The sequence below is a fragment of the Podarcis pityusensis genome, assembly GCF_964106645.2.
Source record: "Podarcis pityusensis genome assembly, chromosome: 3".
Classification (NCBI taxonomy): domain Eukaryota; kingdom Metazoa; phylum Chordata; class Lepidosauria; order Squamata; family Lacertidae; genus Podarcis; species Podarcis pityusensis.
Genome location: NC_138026.1, coordinates 98,989,545 through 99,003,373, shown reverse-complemented (window position 1 = coordinate 99,003,373; position 13,829 = coordinate 98,989,545). Strand labels below are relative to the sequence as shown.

The 13,829-nt window shown below is 45.3% G+C and overlaps 1 protein-coding gene across 1 annotated transcript in view; it reads left to right on the top strand.

Annotated features, from left to right (window-relative positions):
• Positions 1-5,583: 5,583 nt before the first annotated feature.
• The window catches only part of SERTAD4 (SERTA domain containing 4), a 28,529-nt gene continuing 20,283 nt past the window's right edge, over positions 5,584-13,829 (top strand). The window contains exon 1 of the mRNA XM_081000602.1: positions 5,584-5,775. The gene's annotated coding sequence lies outside the window, so the exon portion shown is untranslated. The remainder of the gene's footprint in view (positions 5,776-13,829) is intronic.

Here is a 13,829-nt window from a genome sequence, read left to right as displayed (position 1 = left end):
GGTTCCCTACCTTCTTTCTGTCTTTATTAGTTTTATAATGCACATGGATAAGGTTCTGGAGAAAGGCATGTGTTGCATCTCCCATCATCGCAAGAACAGTGCTGTGCAATACAGGAAACTGGCAAGTGCTTAATTCACCCTTCATCTCCAGTCACTGCCTTGTCGTCTCTGAATGTTAATAAATAGTAAGAGGTGTGTTATTATCTAATAACTAGGGTGCCTTACACACACACCCGCCCAGGAATTGGAATTCATAAAGAACTCCTCAAATAATTCTCAGTGTCCTGGTGCTGAGGACAGCCTCCTGATTTACTGCAACATCCTGAAGAGCTTCTCCCTATGCCTCCCGCCTTGGAATTAATAATATTTGCACTCCAGTTTCTCTCTCTTTCCCTGCCTCCCTCTCTCCAGCTCTCTTGCAAGTGCCCACGCTGCATTGCAGCAAGATGTATTTGTGTTCTAACTTGCTTCTTCATCCCGGTTCAGTTCCCCACATGTCCTTCTGGCACCTGCCACTTTTTCTTCTCCATATTTGCCACTAGGGTCTTCCTGCCTCTCTATTTCTTATTAGTTTTAACCAGAGAATTGCCAGTCCATCTTAAATTATAGTGCTTATATGGTCCATCTTTTATTTCAATAAAAACCTGCATGTTATTCAATCTTTGTCTTTTAAGGTTTGGCCTGTTGTCCAGTTACTGGTATGTGTAATTTACCCCATGACTTTGAGCTGAAGACCCAACATATGTTTCTCTCATACATACACATTTCCCCAGCACATGTAAATGAGGACATGCAGCAGTAACCCCAAGGATCTGTGGTGGGACCTGTGTTATTTAATTTATAGGGGTCAGGGGTAAGCATTGGGGTGGCCAAGTCTGTGAATGACATCAAATGATTGAGGATGACGGAAACCAGTGAGCTGTGTAGAGCTCTGGAAGGGCCCTTCCCAAGTGGGTGGCTGCAGGAAATTGGGATTGTGGTAGATGAAACCCCGTGACCCAATGGGTAGCAGTGTCTCATAAGACAAACTCCATGCTGATCTTGAAAAAAGGCAAGGGACTGAAAATACGGCAGCTAAACTGTACACACTTGGGAGTGGGTCCTAGGGAATCTAACAGGACTTACTTCTGAGTAGACATTGAAAAACTGTACGGCAAAACAGCAAGCACAACAGTACCCCTATGCATGCTTATAACCATAATGTGACCACACTGAAATACTCTGTGCAACTCTGATCATTCCATCTCAAAATGCACATCACAGGGTTGTGAAATGTGCAGAAAAGGGAATCCCCAATGATCAAAGGATTGCAGCCTCTTTCCTGTGATGCAAGGTTAAGTGTCTGGGCCTGTTTGGCTTGGCGGGGGTGGGGGGGAGTATCTCAGGGAGTATCTAGCACAGATTTATTACACATCATATGGAGAAAGTTAATTTATTTCTTCGTCTCTCTGCTATATCAATGGAATCTTACTGCATCTCAGTAAAAATTAGATTTAGGACAGGCAATGGAATATATTTAGGATAGACAAAATAAAACATAGAATCATAGAACTGTAGTGTTGGAAGGGACCACAAGGGCCATCTAAGTCCAACCCCCTGCAACGCAGGAATCTTTCTGTCCAGCATGGGGCTCAAACACACAACCCTGCAGTTAAGAGTCTCCTGCTCTGCCAACCAAGCTGTCCAATACAGTGTATGGAATTCACTGCCGTTGGAGTTAGCAATGGGCACTGGCTTACAGAAGGCTTTAAAATGTGATTGGGCAAATTTAATGCCTATTAGCCAGAACTGCTAAATAGAACCTCCAGGTTCAGATGCGGCGTAGCAGTTGCCAGGAGAGACAAAGAACAGAGGATGCTCTTGCCTTGAATTCCTGGAAGCATCTGTCTGGTCACTTTAGGGGGAAAGGATGCTAGACTAAATGGCCTATTTGCCTCACCCATCAGGGTTCTTTTGTTGCTCTACTCTCATCTTTCTTGACTCAGGTGGTCAGCCTCATTTATTTCCCCTTTTCTCCAGGTAGAAGAGCAATGCCCTGCTGCAAATCCTTAATCTGCATGGAAAGTATATAAGCTGATTTGTGTATTATCCTCACTGTTTCAGTCATCCTGACCATGTCCAGAATACTCGTCATCCCAATATAGTGCAGCTGTTTTGAATAATCATCAGCCTGTTTCCTCGCATTCAGTGTTTTGTTTTGTTTTTATAGGTGAGCAGTAAGACTAAATTTCTGTTCTTTAAAGGGATTGTGTTGCAAAAGATATTTTACTTGAGACATCTGGAGCTATTTGCTCTGCAGGCAACTTACTTTAATGCGGTTGCTCTCTGTGTGAATTACACTGGATTACGTAGGTTGTTCTCTAGAAACTGGTGGCTCGATGGCTCTGCTCTGGGGCAGGGGGGATAGACTAAATGGTGTTTAGTCTATCCCAAGTGTACAGGTCTGAGAAGAAACACTTAGTCATGCTTCTCACTTAGAGGAAAATTGCATTATTAAAGATTGTAACTTGTTACAGTAGTGCAATTTTGGACTTGTATCTGTATGACAACATACACAACATGTCCATTTCAGTTGTGCAATTATAACTCTGAGCATAAATACGCACTGAACGGCAATACATCTTCCATTTTACGAAGACAACTGTCTAACACTAAAGGGAGATTCTTTTGAAATAAAATATGTTGAGAGATTCAGGGCAGACAAAACAAAGTACTACGCAGTGCATAGTTAAACAATGGAACTCACTCCCACTGGAGCCAGTGATGGCTGCCATCTTGGATGGCTTTAAAACATGGCTGGCCCAAGACATTTTGGCCCCTGAGGAGAACCACAAAATGGCACTCCCTCCTGCTACAATAGAAGAAGGGGGTGAAGCTCTACATCAGGAGCAAGCAGTGTGTGGGAGGATAAAGATCTTTATCAGGAGCAAGGGAGGAGGAATAAAATCATCCTTACCAGACAGCTGAAGTGGGGATCAAAGGCTGTCACGCGGGGGAAAGGGACCTGCTCTGAAGAACACTGGGTGGGTGCAGAGCCCAGGAGACCCCACAGAGCAGCCCCCACTATTTCCTCTCTTAAGTGTGGGAGGAGAGCAGCAATGTCTCCTATTCACTGAGGGGCTGCAATAGAGGTGGCATGGGGGGGGCTGCCAGGGAAGCGCCTCTAAGGAGTGAGCTGCAGCCATCGTTGCCACCTTGGTGGCAGCAGTGGACAATACATTCCTTTGCTGACTATGGATGCTGCCACCCGAGGTGGTCACCTCACCTCGTCCCATGGGTGGGCCAGTCCTGCTTTGAGAGAGGTTTAGACAAATTCATGGAGGGTAAAATCAAGTGGTGAAACTAATCCCTGATGCAAACTTTTATAATTCTATAAAATCAATGTACAAATGAGATAGGCATATTTGCAGATGCTAATTCCCCAAACTTGATATTTGCTCTGCTGTCTGATTTTTCCATCCTGTGTTTCAGACCCCTCCAGTGCCTGACTGAGCAGTACACTTGAGGCACTATATAAAAATGCATTGTTGCTAAATATTTCAAAACTTTAATTGTGACCTTGGAAAAATCCCTTACGTTTAACAACTCTAGGAACCCATCTATGCCAGAATGCTATAGTGGACTTTGGCAAGCTAGTCAATGTTTGCCTTTTTGATATTCATTTTCTTATTATTTTGTTATTGGTTTGTCTTCATGCTTGAAAAGCATAGTATAACCACATTTAAAGACCACATTTAAAGATACTAGATCATTGTATCTCCTTTCTCCTTATACTGTTGGCCCTATACTGTTGGTAAAACAGACTGAAAACTCACCTACTCTGTTGCATGATGTTATGATATATCTGATGCTATCATAGTTCAATGCATCTAAGAAAATGACTCCTAATCCTTAATATGCAGGAATCCTTAATGTGCTAATCTACATATTTTTGTAATGGGGTTGTGATATCATCATCATCATCAAATTAAATTTTTACACTACCTTTCATCAAAAGATCTCAGGGCAGTTCACAATTTTCATATAATTTACCCTTTGATTTAAATCAGTGTTTCCCAGAATTGGGTCTCCAACTGTTTTTGGACTTCAACTCCCATCAACCATAGCTAGCAAGACCAGTGGTCAGGGATGATGGGGACTGTAGTCTAAAAACAGCTGGAGACCCAAGTTTGGGAAACACTGGTTTAAAGTAATGAAACAAATGGTCTGCGAGTCATAATCACTATTGTATTAGCTGCAGTGCTTCATGCTTCTTGTTTTGTGGACTCCTGGATGATTTAGACTTGAGAAAACAAAGGTAGCTCAGAAATCAAACAGTTCAGTGACAAACCCCGGTGAAACCTTCCTTTGCGGGCCGAATATTTTGGAGATTTGTTGATCTTCCATATTTTTTTGGAACGGTTTTGGCTTGAAATATGTTTTAACCTGCCCAAAGCCCCCAGGATAAGAATTTTAAATTAGCACAACCTACACTGCGGGAAAATGCCTGTAGATTCCCCAGACTCGGAGCACATTTTGCCTCATCGTGCGTTCATTAGAGATGCAGCATGTATCAACGACGGCAATTAAACAGCAGGCAATCTGTGAAGTTCACCCTATAAATAACCAGAGTGAACTTCACCAGTTGCCCTTCACCCTAGTTTGCTATAATGGGCGGACCGCTTTCTGATAATAATGCAGCCCTACCTAGTAGCCTTCCCGCCAGAAAACCAAAAGGACCCACGTTGGGTTGGACCAGGCGTCGTCCTTCTTCTACCGCCTAACCCAGTGCCCAGTCTCCAGCAGGGAGCCGTGGCAATGGTGCAGGAAGCCGCCACGAGGTACAAAGCAGGGCATGAGGGTCTCCCTCAGCATCTGGCGTTGAAAGGTCTCCTGCTGCCTCACAGGCAGACGCAACGGCAGCCTCGAGCTCTCCTCCTCCTCCTCTCCAGATCGCGGCACCTGGCCTCCTCCTGCCTGGCCTCGCAGCAGCGCCTCATCTGTTTCCTATCAATGGCGCGCTGGCTCGGGGAGGATGAGAGGGCGGCAGGGCGGGAAACGCCAGGCTCTCCCCCTAAACAACAATGGCCTCCTTGAGGAGAGAGCAAATTAAGCCCTCAGCCCATGTGTGGCAGGAGGAGCCATTCAGCGGGGAAAGGGGGCGACAGAGGCTGACTGAGGGGGGATGGCGTGAGGGGGGGAGGGAAAGGTGGCTGCCCTTTCGCCTTAGCTGGACACGGAGCGGAGGAAGGCGAGAGAGAGAGAGAAAGAGGGTTTTATATTATATATTTTTTATTAAAGGTTTTCTTGAGGCGGGGAAAGGTTTCCTCACACTCTCACTCTCTCCCCGCTTTGCTTAGCCAGCCAGTTCCAGCGCCTCTCTCGCGTCTCTCCTATTCCTCTTCTAACCCTGGGGGCATCCTGAGGAGAGCACATAATATAGATATATATACGCGCGCGCGCACGCACAACATACAGTATAAGCGTGTATACACACACACACACATAATCTTTTACTATTCATTCAGGGGGGCATGAATGTGCAGAAACAGGACTGACTGGTTTCACGCGCTCCTTCGCTTTGGGAGCGAGCCTCTCTCTCTCTCTTCATTATCATCCACCACAACAGCCGCTTGCACACACTATAGCGAGGGCGGGAGGGAGGAGGCAGCCCTCGCACCCTCAGGAGCAGCAGCGGGCACTGAGGGCAAAGCCTGAGAGAGGCCGCCGGCGGGACCTGGAGCGAGGCAAGCGCAGCCGCAGCCGCTGCTCCCAAGCCACGCAAAGAGCCGCGGGGTAAGGAGAAGGTGTTGCGGTCTGGGTCGAGGGGTGAAGCGGCCGGCGTGGCCCCCGAAGCGCGTCTGGCGAGGAGGACGAGGAGGGGGGAAGGGGCTGGGGCGGCGGGGGACGCTGCTACTGCCGCCCAGGGTTAAAAGGGCGCCCCCGAGATGGACTCCGCTTTCGCTCCGGCGGCGCTGGCGCTCTCTCTCCCAGCGCAGGGATGGCTCTTCAGGCGCTGCCTTGGGCAGGGGGGAAGGAGATGGAGGAGGAGGAGGAGGCAGCTGAGGCGGGGAAGGCTGTGTGTGAGAGAAAGGGGGAGAGGGAGGGAGAGAGAGACCCTCCAAGCAGCTTGAGGAAGAGGAATAAGCTGAGGCTCAAAAGTGACCGCCTGAAGGAGGGACATGACGCAGCGGCTGTGGCTCTGGCGCCCTTTTCCTGAGGGGAAGGTGGGGCGGCCGGTGTGGGGGGGGAGGCAGATACTGAGGTGACCGGCGTGTGTTTGTGTGGGGTCTCCACCTTGGGAGGCGAGCTGCCTCTTCCCTGCAGCCAGCGCCGTGGCGACCTCTTCCCCAGCTTCTGCCCGGGGGGGGTGAGGGCGGGGAGAAAGGGGTGATGGTGGTGGTGGTGGAGGCGGCGGGAGCTAGCAACCTCTCGTCTTTTGAGGAAGGGTGAAAGTAGCGGGAAACCAGCCGCTCTCCTCCTCCTCCTCTGCCCTCGCAGCTCCCGCCCTCTCTCCCTCCTTCGCCGGAGCGCGCGCGCGCGCCGTGCCAAGCTCTCCATTAGGGAGAAGCTCCCGACTCTTTCCGCGGGGTTATAAATAACCGGGCCACTTGAGTTGTAATGACAAGGCGCCCCTTCGCCAGCCCTCCCTTGAAGCATCCTCCTCCTGATGGCTCTTTATGCTCCAGGGCGGATACAATGAGCAGGATCCCTTGGGGGGGGGTGGAGAGAGAGCTGCCGAGGAGTTGCTCCCCTCAGGCTCTCTGTGACTGGCTGGCAGAACCTCTCATGGCTAGAGGGGTAGGGGTGTGTGTGTGTGTGTGTGTGTGTGTGTCTGTGTGCAGTGATTAAGATACACGTGTATCTCGCCTCCCCGATGCACGTGTGAACACACAGCAATACCACAAACTGAATTCCTCCAGCAGGGATGTATGGAGGCGAACCCATTTTATGTGCTGGGTAAAACTCTTGGGCGGGGGGTGTCCACAGCCTTCAATGGGGTTTGGGGGGTGGGTAACAGTCGTGGCCAGGTGTGGGGAATGGTGGTCTGGTACAAATTTGCAGCTGGAATGCGCCGTTTGTGCAGGAAACCCATAGGGGGAAGAATAGCTGGCCAATGCAAACGCGCCAAGGGGCTGGATGTTTGCATTCAGAGGCGGATTTCTGAAGCAGACGACGGAAAAACAAGCAAGGCAGCGTACCGGAGGCGAAAGGCGCTGAGCTCATTTGGTCCACTTGCAAAAATGTGGACTGTATCAGCTGCCCGATCCCTTCCCCGTTTTCCCCTCCTCTAATGCAAGGAGCTCCAATACTGTGCCGTGTAAATAAATTCGGAGCGGAAGAAAACTCGGAAGCATCACTTTTCTTAATTCATCCCATGCGCAGCTATGCAAGGGTTATGGGTGTTTACCTGGTTTTTTACTTGAGCCCCCCTCCCCTGTCCACCTTTCGTCCTCGCCAATTTGAGGAGGTGTTTATCGGCAATATTTTGCTGCAGTGCTTCAGCGCAGGAAGATAAACGATCCCCATTTTCCCCGGTTGCCACAATGACTCAATCATTAAAAAAATTCCCAACTTGGAGCTGAAAACAGCAACTTAAGCAAAGACCCTGAGGTGGGGAGTTGGAGGGTGGGGAATACAGAAGTGGGAACATTAAAAAGTCACTTCAGCAGCTCCTATTTTCATTTGCAGTGCCTACTTTGAACTAGGAAGGGTTAGTGAGCTGCTGCAGACTTTTGCAAAGACTGGATTCAATTTTGGAAGCCTGTTGCCAATATTTGTGAGTCATTTCCTTGGAATCCTACCTTTGGTGTTTATTTCCCTTAGAAGGATTCTTGTAAAAGTATAATAATAGCTCTTAAACTTCATGGAAAGTAGCACAGGCTACAGTGAAGACAACTTGCTTTTTGCTTCAAAACACTTATTTTGGTTTTGTTTGCATTATTCAGTGGACAGAAGAGAAGGCGGCAATGTAATTAACCCATAAAACATCTAATTTATTGTACCAGTGACATTTGTGTACTGCTGCATTAGGGTTCAGAGTCAGTTGGAAAGGCAACCTTAATTGGTAGTTCTTTTTAAAAGAATAATTAAAGAATCAAGAGAACCATCTTGTGATTTTAGAGGTCTTTGTTAAGAGGAGTGGTTTGCTTTGTCAACCCACTCAGAGTTCCTTGACCCAATTTCTTTAAGTTTTATACCATTCCAGCACAATAACAATACGTATTAATTACAGCGATGTGAAAACTTAAGATGCACTATATAACGGCTAGAACTTTTCTCCCACTTGATATGCAGTTGTTTTGCAGGTTAGGTTATCTTAGGACTGTTTCCCACATAAATGTTCTGTGTTTTTATAGACTTCAAGCACATTGCTAGAAATACCTCCACGTGAAAATGTTACATGAAGATTAGTCATCCATGCAACTTTGGGTCCATGAAGTGTAGAAGCAGGGGGAATCTAGGATTATCTGGTCACAAATTAATCCAAGAACATGTAAGTGGTAAACAGAATGCTTTTAAAAATCTGAACTCAAAAGAGCATACTGAATCTAAAAAATATCAGCATTGCCATTAGTTTGGCTGTTAAAGTGAGGCAGTCAGCACTTGAGGCTTTGTTAACAGTCTTAGAGATCTATAAGCAACTTACTGTTCTCAAAGTACTGACAGGCTCTTGGCTAATATCTCACCATACCATAAACCAAATGGAGCCCAGCTTCCTAGATACAATGCATTTGCAAAAATCTTCATAATGTAAATTAATTCATGTTCCAAACTATCATAAAGAGGTGACTTTTCTATTCCACCTTCAGCAAGGAAGTAAATACTAGATACCAATGTTGTATTGAAAAACTAGAGTGATTTATAAAGAGCAATCTTCTTAATGCTTGCCCTGTCTCTCTTTCCTGATGTAAAACACACACACACACACACACACACACACACCCCTCAAATCTATTTCTTATGATTATTGATGTTATATCTTTTCCTAATGGTAGTTTGTAAGAAAACTGAATGGGAGTGATGCCAATTAGTTCAGCCCATTGCTTAATTATCACTTAATTAACCCCCCCAACATTTTAAAAAGAAAGTGCAGGAAATCAAGCTATTTAAAACAGCTGTTTCTAGGGATCCCAGAAGAGTAGTAATGAGATCCTGAGGCCATACTTTGGAATACTAGAAACACAAAATGCAGGTTCTTTTAAAAAAGAAAAAAAGAAAACCAAAAAAACACCCCAGAATGATTTGTTTTCTCAGTGAAACAAAATGATAGCCTCAAGAAAATAGTTTCAAGGCATCTATGGTATAAGATGAAAAAAGTAGTAGTGTATGTTTCACATGTGTGACCCCTCAGATCCAGTTCCTTTGATATCCAGAAAAAAATATGTAAGGGCTTGTATTTGAACCTGGAGAACACTGAAGGTAAAAGCAACATTGGCTGGACTCATAATGCAGTTCCATATATGGGGTGAGGTGGGGGGTAGGGGATCTGAGATATGCATATATTCAAAATAGAACAATATTTAGCCAGAAATGTGTTTTTGGTTGTTGTTGTTGTTTTTTTTGGGAAGCATAGCTGCTTTATCTGAATGAATGCTAGCACAGTACTTGTAAATTTAAAATATTAAGTAACATAATTTCATAAATAGCGAAAGATGGTGTTAAACACTTCTCTTCCAGAGAGGTTTATATGCTCATACAGCTCACTCACTGGCTTCATATTTTTTCTTGCACTAAAACCATCAACGGAACCAGTGAATCGTTTGTATTTCTTTTTTTGGGGTGGGGGAAATGAACAGCCGGGGGGGGGGCGGGGAACGAAGACAATGACACACTGGACTTCTTTAGAAGATCAGTAGTTTATTTTCTACTTCTTCTCCAGGATATTGAAGCATGAAGTTGTTGGCAACTAGATTGGTGATTCAATGTTCTAACTAGATTTTAACCCTCATGCTGGTTTTGGAACATAATACAAGTGTAATCCAGTCGTTATCTACATTTCCAGAGTAGTACTTAACAGGAATGAATTGAGTAATAATTATGTTGCCAGTCAGATCAGCACTGACATGGGAGAACTAAAGAACCTGTGTAACTTATCTTTCACATATGTCTACATTTGCCTTGCTTTCTTTCCTCTTTCACTTTACCATTTCCTCCATCTCTTTGTTCTTTTATCACCTCCTATTGGGCCATCTGCCACTAAAGGGTGAGCTTGCTCTTCTTCAGGCTGGCCTAGACAATGAAGTCACCTCTCACTTTTTAAAACTTGGACTAGTGCATAATAATACTGTACCTAGAGCTTTTAATTTTCCACCTTTCTCATATGAAACACATTTCTGTTGCAAAATGCACTTGGAGGGGCAACCTGCATTTTTTAATTATTGTTTTATAACTACTGTAAACACAAGGATTTGACAAACATTTCATATCCACTATTTCCCTCCCTTACCATGCTTTTGTTACTGCCACTCAACAACCATGGGGCTGTTCTAATGTGTCATTGGCTTAATGTTTCTTGTGGGTGACACTCTAGACATGGTGTTCTCAACTGGTTAGGAAGACTGGTGATCTGAAAATGGAAGATGTAATTGTCAGTTCACTTCCTGCTGACCATTCTCTTATACATGGATAGACCTATTAGGAGGGTCTGCCCCCAGAGATTGATGGATTCAGATCAATTGCTTAAAACCACCAGGGAGTTCCCAGTTAGCATGGCTGGTACTGTCAAAGCCTAACTCTCTCTGTGGGATATGGAGGTGACCCTGGCAATTGGCACAATCTTTCCTAAGCAATCTTTCTTGTCAAACAGAGCCTGTTCATCTTCCTGATTTATTCATCCCAATTTATTATTTATTACAAAGCAGTTTGGGGTGGGGGGTGGCTCGAATGCCAGCGACAGAAAATTTGAACTGGAGTCTGACCAAACACAGGTAAGAGCTCATTTTGAAGCTTGTTCTGTTGTGATGATAAAAGCCAAGAAGCAACACCTTTCAGCCTCCATTGCAGTGCCATCCAGTTGAGTTTTCCAAGTGGTTCAGGGCTTTTTCCACTTTGTATTGCAAAGTGATGTAAGTGGTCCCTCTGTGACTTCAAAGGTAAAAGTTGCTCATGTTCATCTTGACTTGGATGCTACTTTCCTGTAATCCATCCTATGGACATCTCCAGTACAGTGTATAGTCCTGATTTGTTGGATGAATTTATTGTTTAGGCCTGAAGATGGGGGGGGGGGAGGGGGAGGTACTTGGCCAATCACTTGTGTTCTCAACCTTTCCCTTACTGACTAGGTAAAAAAAGGTAAAGGACCCCTGGACGATTAAGTCCAGTCAAAGGAGACTATGGGGTTGCGGCACTCATCTCGCTTTCAGGCCGGGTCATGTGGCCAGAATGACTAAACTGCTTTCGGGTCAATGGAACACTGTGACAGAAGCCAGAGCACACAGAAATGCCGTTTACCTTCCCACCGCAGTGGTACCTATTTATCTACTTGCACTGGCGTGCTTTTGAACTGCTAGGTTGGCAGGAGCTGCGACAGAGCAACAGGAGCTCACTCTGTTCTGGGGATTCAAACCGCTGACCTTCTGATCGGAAAGCCCAAGAGGCTCAGTGGTTTAGACCACAGCTAACTAACATGTAGCAGGAGAGATCACTGGCTAAGTCTAGGAGGTAATTAATGACTTGTGTCTCCTTGAAAGAGGGGGTTACCTGGCTACCTTGAAGTGATTAGTGATGAGACCACTTCTAAATACCCCTACTTTGGACCTCAAGGATTTGAGTGACTTTTGGCTGTTAGCAAATCTTCTTTTCTCAGGCAATGTGCTTGAGTTGCCATACAATCCAGGCACTCAGATGAGACTGATTATCTGGATCCATTTCAGTCTGGCTTTGGGCCCACATTCTTCATCAAAACAGCCTTGGTCTCTCTGGTGGCTAATCTATGCCAGGAGTACAGGCAAAGTTTGATCTTGCTAATTCTCCTGAATAGGCTTCTGGACTGTGTCTGGGAAGAGGATTTGGGGCACAGAACTTCAGTGGTTCTGATTACCCCTCCTCACATTGGCTTCTTCTGACAATGAACCATGCATTGACCCCACGTTCTTCATCCTATCTCCAAAGATATAAATGGCAGATTTAAAAAACAAAACAAAAACTGAGATCCTCAGAAGGTGTGGTTCTGAAATCACTGCAAAATTCTACATTCATGTTGAATCGCATAATACATTGGATGTGAGATCAAGTAAAACCCTTGCCTGAAAGCAGTTTCCTGCAATGAATAGCCAAATTGATCATGTCTTTTTATTATTCATAGTGGATGCCACACCATGCCTGAAGTGCCTGAATTCAGGAGGAAATATAATAATACCAGGGTTCTCAGATTTCATACAGATTGTAAATAGTTACATCAGACACAGCTTCTTCCATTGTGATAGTACAGTGGTGCACAAGTAGAAATGGCAACCCAGGAAAGTGAGCTCAAGTACCTGCTAAAAGGAAATCAAGGTACCAAGAACAAACTAACATGAAAGATATAAGCATCCCTGGACTCTTGTGACACTTTAAAGACTAACAGATTTATTATGGCAAATGCCCGGTATACACTTTTTGGATAAAAGCCAACTTTACCACATGCAAGGTAAAAGTAAGGTACCCTTGACCGTTAGGTCCAGTCGTGGACGACTCTGGGGTTGTGGCGCTCATCTTGCTTTACTGGCCAAGGGAGCCAGCGTACAGCTTCTGGGTCATGTGGCCAGCATGACTAAGCTGCTGCTGGCGAACCAGAGCAGCGCATGGAAATGCCATTTACTTTCCCACTGGAGCAGTACCTATTTATCTACTTGCACTTCATGCTTTCAAACTGCTAGGTTGGCAGGAGCAGGGACCGAGCAACAGGAGCTCACCCTGTCGCAAGGATTCAAACCGCTGACCTTCTGACTGGCAAGCCCTAGGCTCTGTGGTTTAACCCACAGCGGTATGCCATAATAAATTCTGCTAGTCTTCAGGGTGCTAGAGTGTGTAAGTGTGTGTCTGGTGGACTGGGTGATGCAAGACAATTGTCTCCTTTCCTTTATGCCTAAAATAGAAGGCTGAAGCACCTACTAGTAACTAGCTTCAGTTTGTATCCATTCAGTACAGGCCCTGTGTCAGTTTAAGTGGCAGTCTGGAGTGCCCCCATGTAGATGGACAAAGGCACATAGATAGATACACTTTCCCATTGCTGCAGAATGTACCGTTTTGTGCAGCATCACAGTTTTGTACCTTATAGTGCTCCTCATTAGTCATGGTGTGTACTGTAAACATGCAAAAAATGAGAGGTCACATCCACACCACATGCTTAACGCAATTGGCATCTCTCAAAGAATACAGGGAACTGTAGTTAAGAATGCTTGGAATTATAGCTCTGTGGGGAATAAACTACTGTTCCCAGCATTCTCTTGGGGAAGCCATGTGTTTTAAATATATAGTGTGGATGTGATACCCAACCCCCCCCCCCCAACTCTAAATGAATTGAGAAGACCCTCCCTGCTTAAAAAACAACAACACCTACTGGTGCTCTTGACATATCCATAGTAATACATAGTTTTCAGAATTCAGCACAATTATCTTTGATTATTCAGTGACTAATCCCACAAACCCACATTTCTAATTATCCAGACATTGTGGATCATTTCCAGGCCACTTGGATGAGTAAGGTTATAATCCATCCTCAGTGTTAGAAACTGAGATATTCAAGCCAGGAGCTGAATGGCACCTTAAACCTAGGTTACAGACGCAACAATGGAATGTCTAGGCGTGCTTTTTTAAATAACAAGAATACAAAGCTGAAAATGAATGAACTGCAGCTAAAATATTAT